The sequence below is a fragment of the Glossina fuscipes genome, unplaced genomic scaffold (assembly GCF_014805625.2).
Source record: "Glossina fuscipes isolate IAEA_lab_2018 unplaced genomic scaffold, Yale_Gfus_2 1, whole genome shotgun sequence".
NCBI classification, from domain to species: Eukaryota; Metazoa; Arthropoda; class Insecta; order Diptera; family Glossinidae; genus Glossina; species Glossina fuscipes.
In genome coordinates, this window is record NW_023998415.1 from 1,863,077 (window position 1) to 1,877,011 (window position 13,935).

Genomic DNA, 13,935 nt, shown 5'->3' on the forward strand with positions numbered 1-13,935 from the left:
TCTCTCTCTCTCTCTCTCTCTCTCTCTCTCTCTCTCTCTCTCTCTTTATATATTTCTCTTTCTCTCTCTTTTTCTCTCTTTTTTTTTTTTGCTCCATATACACATATATAGCGAGGGACAGTAACTCGCCAAACATAATCTAAACAAGCTATTGCGCTAAAGATTTTTGCGAAATTAAAGCGTAGAGATTAGGGATTAAATTGAAGTTAGATAAACTAAAGATTCGGGAAGAACGAAAGGGGTTCAAAAATGATCCCATCTCATCTGAATTGGCAACATTTATTTAGTGTTTCAGAATACTCCAATGCGACGATCTTAGTTGGGAAATGTTCGAAATTAAACCATTTTTTTACTATAACTACTTATCGTACAAATGGTGCGATCCAAACACAAAAGTAGATGAACACCTATCAAACGGATAGACATAATAGTGAAAACATAATCGAAACGTTCTTCACTGTATTGCATACATCCAAACAACCTTGATAATCCCCTGACACGAATAGTGACTTATTTACGTCATTTGAAGGGAAAACAAAAAATGATCAGATTTGCACTGATCACAGCTTGGTGTGCCATGGGTAAGATTTTACCAATTCCTTACCCTAATTCAACGAGCGTTAATAGAAAAAGCGTAGAAGAAATAGTTTATTCTTTCAAATCAAACTATGGGGAATAAAATTCCACATCAGAACAATTTGCAAGTAAAGTAATTGGCTCTTGCTTTAATGCTTGCTTTTTTTGTGTTTGATCGGATGAAAACTTACATTTTACATAAGTATGCCACTTGGTTTTGTTTTTCTTTTTCCTGTCCTACACCACCTGTGGTATAGGGTGTATTAAGTTTGTGAGCGCGTATGTAACACCCAGAAAGGCTTGAGAGAGGCCCATCTCTTATTATGCCGATCGATTCAGAATCATTTTCTAAATCGATCTAAGCCTGTCTCTCTGCCTATTCGTCTGATGTCTGTGCATGTATTTTTGCATTCAAACTACAGGTCGCAATTTTTGAAGTATTTTGATGAAAGTCGGTACACAGACGTACCTTGTTCCAAGGACGAACGCTGCTGGAATCACTGTTCGGATCGTTCCACTTCTTCGACCACTCCTCATATAACCCCTATTTCGAAAAGTCATTATATGGACTAAAATTTCAATTTTCAAAAAAGGTAGCTAGGTACTGGTATTTCCGCATTCTAAATTGATGTAAAAACTTTGGTCCGCCTGGAGCAATTTTTGGCGCCCCCTCTCGTATAACGAAAACTAAAGTTCATATGACATTTAGGTCTAGTAATAAAAAATTAGCTGTTCCAAATTTGGACCATCCCGGCCTATTTTTTTGATCCTATCCTAGTAAGGATTTTTATGATCCTTTGTAGGACAGAAAAGTTGAAGTTTTATTATGTGATTGATGAAAATTGACCCATAACAGTATTTTCACATAAAAATAATAATTGGGTTAGACAACGTGGGTAGGGTATTAATGGTTGTATATATATAATGGTGTCGGGGAATTAATAATCGACCTTGCCCGACTATAATGTTGTTACTTGTTTTATATTTGTTCATTTTTGGGGATGCATGCAATGCTATGCACAGACTATGGCTCTTATACTGATAATAGACGTATACATTTTGTGACCTGTTTTTCAAGAATGTTTCTATACGTTCCAAATATTTGCGAAATCGGATAACCGCCCGGCGCTTTCCCTACATATGTAAGGGACCCTTTAAAAATCCCGCTAAATGTCTCCATCATCGATAACCATAACGCTCTAAAACAATTAAACCAATCATACGCGCCTCTCCATTCGTCACGTAGGCCTTCATTTGTAATAATCCCAAACTTTTATAAAAAAAAGTCTAAAGCTTGTACTTTATAGATATAATATAATTTGAGATATCACAGATCTGTGATCAAAAGTCTTGAAAACTTTTAAATATGTCGTATGTTTTCATCCGTAACTTATGATGACCACTTGAAACTTATAAAAAAAAAAAAAATATGTTTTGGAAGCATTTATTAGAAAACTCATTGCCTATATGCCATTAAATTAGATTAAATGTACATAACGGAAACTGGACGATCTGAACCATCTTTAGTTTAAGCTTTTACGTGATCTTTATAAATATTGATCGAAGTAGATTTAATTTTTTAACTCTTGTAGACAAGCGGCCACAAGCAAATGTTTTATACCTTTTTTATAAAGGAATTTCAATAATCTATGAGCAATAAGCAAAAAACGGCAATAGAGTGAAAAAATCGAAATTTTACAGTTCATCGATTCGTGTGTCGGCATGAGCGATTTCTTCAATTTTTGTACAGGTGCTTGAAGACAACCCATAGGATAAAAATGCAAATTTTTCTCACAAAATTTTTTTTTCGTTTTAAAAAACAAAAGTGGTCTTAGGTTATGTTACGATGTGGTCGTGTCCTTTGACCGATTCCCTTCCAATTTCAGTACCAATCTGCTCGCCAGAATTTCCGCTCAAACTTGAGCTATTATTGCGACCAGAAGAGTGTTTATCACAAACATTTCGTAGACATGCAGACAGACGGACGGAAGGATGAGCCTGCTTGCCCAAAAATATGTATACTTTATAAGGCCTCTGAAGTTTCCTTCTACATGTTACAAACACTTTGACAAATGAATATGCTCCTCATCCATTGTTGGTGAGTGTAAAAATACAAAAACAATGAGAAAATTTTCTGGCTTAACATTTCCGATTGTATCGAGAAAGCCAACTACTTCACTAAAAACGTTTTAATATTTTTCAGGACAACCAAAAACATTATATAGTATATTTCTGCGATTTTTGACGCAAAAAGAAAAAAACATCGTTTCAAGGATAGGCAAAAGGAACGCAATAATCTTGATACTTGTGACAATGACATCAACCAACATCCACATTAACATCGGTATACTGTATCAGGAAATGAAATCCATATTATTAACTGATTATTTGGATTTATAATATGTTTTTTTTTTTATTAATGTTCATCTTTTATTACCGTCATAACAGTGTTATCAGTGCAATGCTGAAAATTGTCTTCTTATATAAATTATTGCATTGCTATGATTTATGAGAGACACATTCTGGTACATGTGATAAGGTATATTTAAAGACTCAAAATTGGAACGATCAAAAAGAAGAATGGGATGTGTACAGTATTTCTGCACGTATATGAATATGACCTAAATCTTAAAGAATTTTTTTTCTTTTTGAAACAGGAAGAGATGGCATTTACTTTCTTATAAATTTTCATTTAATTTGATTTGGTATAAGCATGGAATGGAAAGTTCCAAGCGTTGCTTTAGATACTACCATGTGTCTTATTATGCTTAAATTTTTGAAGACACACGCACACACAGGCGCACACTTTGATTCCTGTGATAACACACAAAATGTCGGATTATCTTTTACCTAACAATCCCTTTGATATGGGTATCAAATAAAAGAGCTTGAAGAGTAGCATGCGAGATGTTAGTTCTGTATTAAATATAGCGGACATGGAGAATAATAGTTGCCTAAATAAGGTTAAATGAACAAAAAAAAAAATCGGCTTAAATGGATAAATACGGTTTATTTTATGCTTGTTATACCGAATTATCTAATTTTATTAATATCAACATTTCTTATAATTTAAAAGAACAAAAGTGAATTAAATAAGAACAATATTTTTTAAACAAGCAAGCGCGAATGCATTTTCTCCTAAAGTTTATCTGACTGTACGTTAGGGTTTGCAGTGCTTACGTTATTAAGGTGCAAGTAATACGATTTTCTATATTTGTATTACAACGCTTACGGTACGAGGATATGTCCAGCTTGTGGAGATGTATGCAGCACCCAAAAGGAATCCCGCTTTTTATTATACCTATCGCTTCAGAATGATTGTTTGAATCAATCTAAGTTTATCTGTTCATCTATCCGTCCATCTGTCTTTTTTTCTTTTGCTGAACATACAGAGAGCAATTTTTGAGATATTTTGATGAAATTTGGCATACTCACGTGTTTTTGTCCAGAGACGAAAACCGTTCAAAGTGTTTTGAATCGGACTTTTTCCGTTTTCAATGATGGGCCATGGCCCACTATAGTGTTTTTATCTGTTTTCATTTTTTTTCTCAATTCATTGAACTAAAAGTTTATATATAAAAAATTTGTGAAATAACTTATTTTCCTTTTTAATAAACGTACAGTTGTAGTAAATTACCTAAAAGATAATTTCAAAATGAGAAATTGAAAAATTTGCTATACAAATACAAAGGAACTTTTGATATATGAGTGGTATATAAGTTTTTTTTTCTCTCAAGCTCCAAAAAAATGCAAACATTTAGCTTAGTGAATGTAAACAAATTAATAATACTTACTGACCTTTCTTTAGCAGCAAGTATTCAATTTTATTACGAGGAATTCGTTTCTTGATTAATAAAAAGCAGAAGAGTGTCGCTTTGTATTTTTTCATGTCTAGGCTAAACTTTTTCTATATATATATATTTCCCATTTATGTTGACTTTCCCCGCTAAACACAGTTATAAAAAGCAATTGTTGTTAAAACTTTTAAAAAGAACGCTATTAAGTAGACACGATAACTCGAAAACTCGTTACCGAAACATTTATTACTACAGACATCGTAAAAATTTCTGGCGAACATAATACCAATAAACTATTTAACATTACGTAAACGGCTACAATAACCATCTGGTCTAGCTTTAAAAAAAAGAGCCGGCATTCTTAGTTGCTGGTGCCTTATTCTACTTTTAGTCCTAGAATTTGTTTCTTTAGTCCAAACCAATTATAACAACAATAATAATAATAATAATAATAAATATATAACATATTAAAAAAAAAACATTGTAGTCGGGCAAAGCCGACCATTAAATACCTTACATCAATTCGCTTAAAGCAATTCCTTATTTATTTTTTAGATAAACTACTAGAAATTATAACTCCTGTTCCCTTAAAGATATACTTGTTATGTTCCCAGAACCTTAATAGGAGAAGAAGTGTAAAATTTATTTAGGAGAAGAAGTTTAAATTTGTCTTATATTTATAATCTGCAATGCAAGGACGGTTGCAACACAAAAAAAACTTGAGATAGACTCATCTATCATTATATCGATATGTCTGTCCATGGGCCAATCATAGATCGCAATTTTTCAGATATATCTTTGAGATTTGGTGCAATCACATGTTTTGGCCCAAAGCCGAACGCTGTTGGAAATGGTTCGGATCGAACCACTCACCAGACAAGGCAGTTATTTTAATAAATGGTTATAAGCAAAAATATTGTCAAGTTTAGAATTTTAGAAACAAAAATCGCTTAGTAATATTGTGTCGGCGAAAAGTTTGGATCAGATGGGTCAATTTTTTGAACCTTTTGTCATATAACTGAATCTTTATATAGTAAAAGGACCTAATTTTGAATACTTTATGATGAAAATTCATTCTTAATAATAATTTGACATGAAAATTAACGTTACCAAGCTTGTACCATGTGGGTCTATTGTTTTGATCCAACCATAACAAGGGTTCTAATGTAAAATGGAGCCTTATATGTCACAAAGTTCTTAGTAAGGATCAATCATAGGGAATTTGGGTCACATAGATCTGTTTTTTATATAGAGGCCCTCATGAGAGTAAATCCTTCTATGACGAAAAAGTCTAATTTGTGGTTTGTGATGACGGTAGCAACTGGGAAATAATAAAAGCTTTGATGAATAAATTAAGTTTGCTAAATGTATACGTTTGAGTATCCTGTTGACTTTTGAAAATCCTCCATTGTGGAGGCATTCATAAAAATTGTGCATTTACATGAAAATAATGTACAATTTTTGGTGTTTTAGTAATTAAATGAATTGGTATAGGGTGATTCGATAGGTTTCACAAAATTAGGTCACTTGATTAAAATGTTTCACAATCAACAAAACAAACTTTAAATCGTTACAAAAAACTATTTTAAATCGGTCGATATAATGAAAGGTATATCTACCTTAAATCCTTGATTGTGTTACATGCAAACCACCAAGTGGTATCACGTATGAAACTACAAACGTTTCGGCTGTGATGGAATCTTTTATAACATTCGCCGTTATCCTAACAAATGATAAAAAAAAGAAAAATCGTAATTTCCATATTCTATAATATTGAGCAGCTGAAAGCGTATATCTGTTGTAGTTTCTGAATAACGAGCAAAAACACGGAAAGCAAAGCTGTTCTCATTTTATGTTGCGTTGTTAGTTGACTCATGAAAAAAACTCTGGGATGTTTTCAGATTCTTTTACTACATTTGAAAGCAAAGAGAAAACGTTTCCATACAGGTGCAGCACAGTTGGGCAAACGGACATATGGACGTATGAACAGTCCGACATCTTCAGGTGCATTCCGAATTTGACACTGGTCCAGAGTAAGAATTGTAAAAGTTTTACCCAAAAAATAACAATTTATTTCATTTTAATATTGAGCAGGCGTGGACAATGTTTTTGTGTAGGTACTACAGGGCCGCTCATAGAATACACGTTCAATTTTTTATATGTCCATCTGTTTTAGCTTGAGAGTGACGAGAAATACCATTTTTTTTCCTTTTGGAAAACGGAGGTGTTCTCAGTTTACCCAGGACTGTACGCATGTGTTCTTTCCTCGATTTGGCCGATTTTCAATACTCACCTGCGTGCAAAAGCTTCCAAAGGCGATAGCTCAATTTTTGCGAACAGGAGAATGTCTACAATAGACATTACACCGGCGAACAGACGGATAGACGGACATGTTTAAACTGATTCAAAATTCGCCATTGATTAAATATATATGTACTTTGTGAAATCTCTGAAACTTCCTTTTGGGTATTGCAAGCGTTCTGACAAAATGAGTATACCCCTCTTCCTTCCGTGATGAACGTAAAAAATTGAAAATATGTCATACACTTATAGATCACCCATCGTGGAAGTTTTTTTTGTTTTATCCGTCATATATTATAGGAGTAAAGAAGAGAATTCTTAATTTTTTTTTTTTTTTGAAAACAGAGGTATAAGTTTATCTTGTATCGTAGGCATTTCCTACGACCGATTTATTTCATTTTCCTCCGTCTTATCCAACTTAATCCAACTTCATACATTAAATAGTGATAACAATAACTTTGAAATCAAATTTTTTCTAGCCAAAGCTTTAATGCAATGAAAATAATTTCACCAAGCGGTTATTCTGCCGCACAAACGCAAAAGATAGCGAAAATCTTAAGAAGAAACCAAGGTTAAAAATATTTTTCTCATATAACTTAATAGGAATGTTCACCAAAAGCTTTTGCTTAAAATAAATAATTCTTTTTAAAATCCTAAAGGTTTTATTTCAAGCTCCGGTAAATATCGTTCTCGCTTAAAGCATTAAAATGGCAGCCTAAATATGTATTGCTATTTTAAGAAAATGCTACGTAGGTTTTGGAAGTATTAAGTGCTCCATTATAAATACGTAAAAAGATGTGCCGCAAATATAAAAAATGCCATAAGCGAAAGCACACGTTCAAATGGGCGTGTGTATGCGCGTGTGTGTGTGTGTGTGTGTGTTTTGCTCTGTGAGCTGAAGGTAGAAAATCTTCAAAGGATACCGCTGGTTCTTAGTAGCAGCATGCACGATTCGTCATTCATGGCGCATACGTTAGGTATTACTTCGCGGAGGCTGATTGTCGTTAGCACGCTTCCGATGGTGGGACCTCAGTGGAATATGCTATTGAGCACTCTGCTTACAAAGTCGCCTACGGTGCTCCAGATTTCTTTGCTGGCAGTTAACCCGTCCAATATATCGCTGGGCTGTATTTGGGGTCTGCCAATCTCGAACTTTCTGCACCGAAAGATATCATGCTCTGCATCTTCGTTCGTTCTCGAGCATGCCGGGCAATTTGGCGAATTGTCGTGCCCGAACCCGAACAGGTACTTTCGGAAACAGCCAGTCAGGAACTGGGTGAGGTAGTAATTTATCTCACCATGTGACCTTTGGGTCCATGTGTATATATATAAGTGTGTGTGTGTGTGCACGCGGGTCGATTTATATCATTTTGATCGACGCTTGACGACCGCAGAGATCGAATATAACGTAAACTAGCCGCTCGAGATAGTTTATTGTCGAAATATATTTTAGTTACGGATTATGTGGAGTCTGCGCCTTATATTCTCAAGTGCCTTTGCATAAATGGAAATACTTCGGCTTGTGCTTTAAAGCCTCTTGTAACCAAATCTATATCATGCACATACGAGCTTACGGATATAATATGTATGCATGCGTATATATGTATATATAATTTCTGTGCTTTGGAGAGAGAGTTGAATAAACGTATTTTCTACTAAAAATTTCTTTTGTTGTTTTGTTATTGTAAACTTTGTAGTTTCTTCTTCTTATATATATATATATATATATATATATATGCATATACCTACATGTTTGTATATGGATTTATTTATATATACATATATATATCCATACGTTTTATTTTTGATAAAGGCAATAAAATGCATTTTCATGAACGCCTAACATGGCAGAGTATAACACAAAACAGCAACAAAAACAATAATGACAAACAAGAGCGGCAAATGAAAACAAAAAACATTTTGGCGCCATCGTTTTTTTTTTTCTTCTCTCTCTCTCTCTTTAAGTCCTTTATATACATCTACATATTACACATAAGCATTTGTGAACACATGTATGTACGGAATGTAGTATTTAGTTCACTTCTACTTACATTAAAGTTCTGCTTATGTGTGTAAATGAACAGTGAAAGTTGCCCATAATGAGCACATGTAACCCTCATCACAATAGATTTAGCATAAAGTTTCTCCACTAAAAACCTAAGAATACACTGGGAAAAGTTTTAATCACAACTAATGTTTAAGTGTCCTGAATTAGAAAAGAGTTGATGTTTCGTTAATAACTGTCGATCGATAGAGATGACTTTTAAGTCTAATTAAAAAGTTGCTTGCAAAGAACCTACACGGCTTTAGTGGATACTCATTCGTTTTACTTAACATAGCATCTTTCCACGAGAGAGTGCAATTTTAAATTTCATGCTTCTTTTGCACTTTTGTCGCGCTAACATATAACGTAAGACAAGCGAAAACTAGGAAGCTATCAATAATCTTCGCTGATGTGGTACTTGAAATCCTTCAACAAGATTACGACTTAGAGAGGAGAAAAAAGAAACTTAAACTCTTAAAGAAAAACATTCATGTTAATCTATCTGGGTAGGTAAACAAGAAAATTGTTGCCCTTGGAGTTGCAAAACCCGGAAAGAAATCGTTGAGCAGTCCCTTTTTCTAGCTGGTACTATAGTTAGGCCATCTTCTTTTTTTTGTTCCCCGTGGAACAGTTGCTGGGTCGACTGTTGCAAGCGATGGTTTGTCTTAATAATTGATGTTCACTGACTTTTTAACGTTAAATTGATGTGGATTAGGATCACCTACCACGCAAGCCGTACAACTATAGCTCTTTGCCTGATATACTTAAGGTAATACCGGTTGTTGAAAGAGCGTATGTTCTTTGAGAGACCTATTTAATCGAGAGTCTATGATACTGTAATGTTTTTCGCAAGTATACTTTAAACATTTGATTTGGAATCTCTTTCTTCTTCTCCTCGAACGTGTCTTAAATGCTTAATTGGTCTTCTTAAAAGGTATGCTTTAAATAATCATTGGAGAATCTTTGTAATTTTTTTTTTCAAGATATTTTTCAAACACTTCACAGTTGTTGCAATCATCTTACGAGACTTATTAGGAATCTTTTCAAATATTTTGTCCAGAATGTCTGCGATTCTCTTGCGAGATCTGCTTCACATATTTAGTGTGATCGTCTTTGCTACAATATATATTTCGCATATTTCGATGGAAATCTCTGTGATCTTCCTTTGGCATAAGATTCCAGTGCTTTATTGGCAACGTCTGTTTTCATAGTCATCTCAAAAAAAAGCGCCTGATTATTGCTAACTAAAAAGATATGCTCACACAATAAATCAATATCGTCACGAACTTCTACCGTAACAATTTCATATGTATATAAGTTTCTGTGCAAACTTATAATGATGCACTTTTACATTTGGAACATCCTCCTCTCTTTTTTTTTTTTTTATTGTAGTTACAGGACGTTAACATTCGCAACGAATTTAAGCCACTCAAATACACAAACGCAAATATAAGGCAAAAAAAAAGAAAAAAAACAAATACAGAATCGCTTTTCTATATACAATCAAACCTATGATGCTTGAAATTTATGTGCTTTCAAAGAAGAAAAACTTGGCCTCATATTGTTACGTCCCAAAAATTTCTCCAATTAGTCGCGATTCTTCCAAAGTAAGCCCTAACTGTTTACCATGAAATGAAATTAAAACCAGGAAACAAGGTAGGATCGACTTACGTCTAGTCCTGTAATCCCCATTCATTAACTTACGATTATTGATTGCAAGATTGAGTGAAAGTTCATTTGGTTGACGTAAAAATTGAAAGTCGATTTTCAATCATTTACACTGCAACTAATTGGTAACTGTAAATATTAAAACCTTGCCTTATATTTCTTAAATTGCTGCATACCGAAAACCAGTCCAACCAATTGTGTTAATTTTTATAATTAATAATAATGTTAAAAACAATCAAATGGAATGGAGCCAGAAAGGGGATTTGTCAGCAACTTCAGCGAAGTCATCCAGACATCCAAAGTACCGCAATAAATAAAGCTAACCTTAATTGTACTTCGTAATGTGGCTTTAGTGAGGTGAATAGAGAAGTAATTTGTAACTGTAGACGGAGAATGTTGTTGGGAAAGATTTTGCTACATTCAATCTCTTCATCCTTCCCAAATCCACATATATTTCTCAAATGAAATTCTTATATATATACATATATATATAAAGCTTTGTTCTATACATAGTTGAATTTCAAAGGGCCTTCCATGTGTGGGCATAAATCAGTGATCAAAATGCATTAACGTTTAGCGATAATTCTACGCTTCTGTAAGACAAATGCCTTCAAAAACTGATTTATCAGTGTTGGTCTGTGATAATGTTCGCCGTCTGCTGTTCAAAGCCAATGAATCGATGAATTGATCAGTAACGGATTGGTCGGCAGGATTAGCACTGCAATATACTCAATAGTAAATAATTTTTTTGCCGAGGAAGGGTGAAGAAATTCAATTGCTTGGGAAAAAAAAAGAAAGGTTAATAACATGAACATTTACAGTTGATGAACCTTTAACACCCGTCAAAATGATATACCGTCAAAAGACGATCGAGATCAGAGTATTTGATCGCTTCTTTTTCCAAGTAAAAACTGCAAATGGGCCAATAGCTTTGTAAGCGTATAAGCCGGCTAATTGTGATTGCCACAAAAATTATGTTTTCACAAAAAGTCTCTAAGAGAAATAAGAAAAATAATATCCGTTGATGAATTCTTTTATCAATATAATACAATAAGTTTCCAGGTTGCTCGCTAATGTCAGCATTCTGCACAGACTTCCAAATTTATTTATTCTCTCTTAATCGGAAATTAAAACTCAGATTCCAAGCAAACTCCTACGACTCCACAAACGCTAATACAGCAAGCGGGCTTAGAACTTTAATCAAAAATTAGTGTATACATCATAAATGTGACTTGCAGTTATTAAAAACAAAATCGCAAAAAATTAATTTAGCCTTCTCTTGGGAACGTAAGTATAAAACTAAACAAAATTCATCTCCTTACCACAATCGCATCTACAAAGTGCTTGGCTTTAGTCACTTGCAAAATTTCAAAATTCAACTCACGTGAAAAAAAAGAAATTTCTGTTGACAACTTCGCTGTCAACAACACGGCGCACATACACATTCACTTTAATAAGCATTATCACATCGCTGGAGCAGTTATTCGAAAAGAGTTTCGCGTAAAATTTACTTTTGTCCACATAACGCGCTACAAACCTGTAAGAATATTATATGTATTTATCTTGATCCGAATCTTAAACAACTATCGTTTAGCAAAAATGTAACACTAGATTTATGGAATTCCATCAATTTTGTGGATCGTCATTGTCGCAAAAGTGAAATTAGGAAGTCAAAATTCGATAAAAATATTTCTTTATCGATGAAGAACACGACTCTAAGAAAATGGAGCGATCAACTTCTTATCTTCATTTTTGCAAATATGACGATACGCGAAGATGACCAATCAAACTGCCAAGTTTTCGTAGAAATAGATATACAACATGATATTTGTATGAAAATAGCAAAATTGGACGTGTCCAAGAAAAACAGAGTAGACACACGTATTTGCTACAATATATGATTAAAAAGTAATTTATAACATCTATCTCTATCGACTTCCTTATCCTGAATTTCTATAATCAAAAGTCCATTAAATTGACGCATGTCGTACGTCATTCTTTCTCTACAAGATCATACGACTTTTACAGCAATTTATGACAAACTTCACCTCCTACCATGTGTTACACAGGCATCTGCAAATGGCTTCCCTCGCCTGTTAAAATACGATTCTCGAAAACATTTGAAATTTTGCAAACTAGCAAGGAGAACGTCTTGTTTGCTAATTTCCTAAATGTAGCTCTTGTAGCAAATGTAAACAACATTTTTTTGATGTTGCTTCAAATCTTTAGCTATCGTTTGATGTTCTGATGCGTTCGTAAGCCGACAACAAGCAACGAATCAACTAAAATTACATAAGGCAAATTTCACGACATCTCCTGCGGACCACGACTGAAGCTCTCCATAATTTCGTACTGAGGTCGTCGTCTATTTTTTGCGTCTTCTTGAAGAAGACATCATTCTTAAGGTGCTATCAAAAAAAAAAAAAAAAAGGAAAAAACAGACAATTGATAAAACGATATATTCGACTCCCAGACGAATGGTTCAGAAGATTAATTAAGTGCATATATTCTTGAGCAGCATCAAATGCTGAATCGTTTTAACCCGTTCGCCACCAGGGTGTTTAGCGCATTCCAGCTAAAATAAAACAAACGTTCTCTTAACCTGAAACTATTATTATTATTACAATTTTAGACTAATGAAATAAATTGTTAGACTAAAAAAAAAGACATTGAGCACTAGCAACACAGGCTATCGGCTATAATTTAAATAAATGTACATTACATAATGAGCTTAGTAGTACTAATAAAACAATATATTGAATTGATATTCTGTTCTGAAGCGGATTTTAGAATGTCCAAAGGGTTAATCGTTTCAAATGCAATACTTCTAGCCAAGGAAAAGTTAAGACAGTCGCAGAGAATGTGCTTTATAGTGAGAATTTTTCCACAACTGCAGATTGGGGAGCAAGACTTCTTCAAGATCCATTGGTGAGTTGCAATTGTATGACCAAGGCGAATTCTCGAAAATTTTTGGATCTTGGTTTTCTCAACATTGGTTGGATATAAAGGTGGAGTTAATTAAGGGTTAATGAAAGAGTAGTGTTGATGATCGTATTGTAAATTTCCTTCTGCAATTTTCTCTTTAACTTCTCTTCCAATGTATCTTTGAAGATCCAACTTTTCCAATTACCTCATCCATAATTAGAGGAGCAGAAGCAGCATGCTTTGCCGTTCGATCAGCCTGCTCATTTCCCAATAAACCGATTTGACTTGGTACCCATAACATTTTATTTTTTCCGTCGGGTGTTGTAATTATATTCCTTAATTTGTTGATGGTGCTCCATCTCGAAGTCGAAGGATTCCGAATAGCTTGTGATACAGACAAACTGTCGGTAACAATGATGGTTTTGAGTTTGTTTTTATGGGCAAGGTTCGCAGCGTGAAGGATAGCTCTGGCTTCTAACCTGAAACTAATATATGACATTTGGTTGCAAATAAAAAATCAACGCTGTATCATTTCTGTCATATATATGTCACATTAAATTAAAACGAATGGTTTATGTAAATACAATCTTTCAGTATGAAATTTATTTTATTTCGTATAGGAAA

The 13,935-nt window shown here is 33.9% G+C and overlaps 1 protein-coding gene across 3 annotated transcripts in view; it reads left to right on the forward strand.

Annotated features, from left to right (window-relative positions):
* Positions 1 to 13,935, forward strand: part of LOC119645220 (venom dipeptidyl peptidase 4) — a 162,046-nt gene that overhangs the window by 114,917 nt on the left and 33,194 nt on the right. The window lies entirely within an intron of this gene.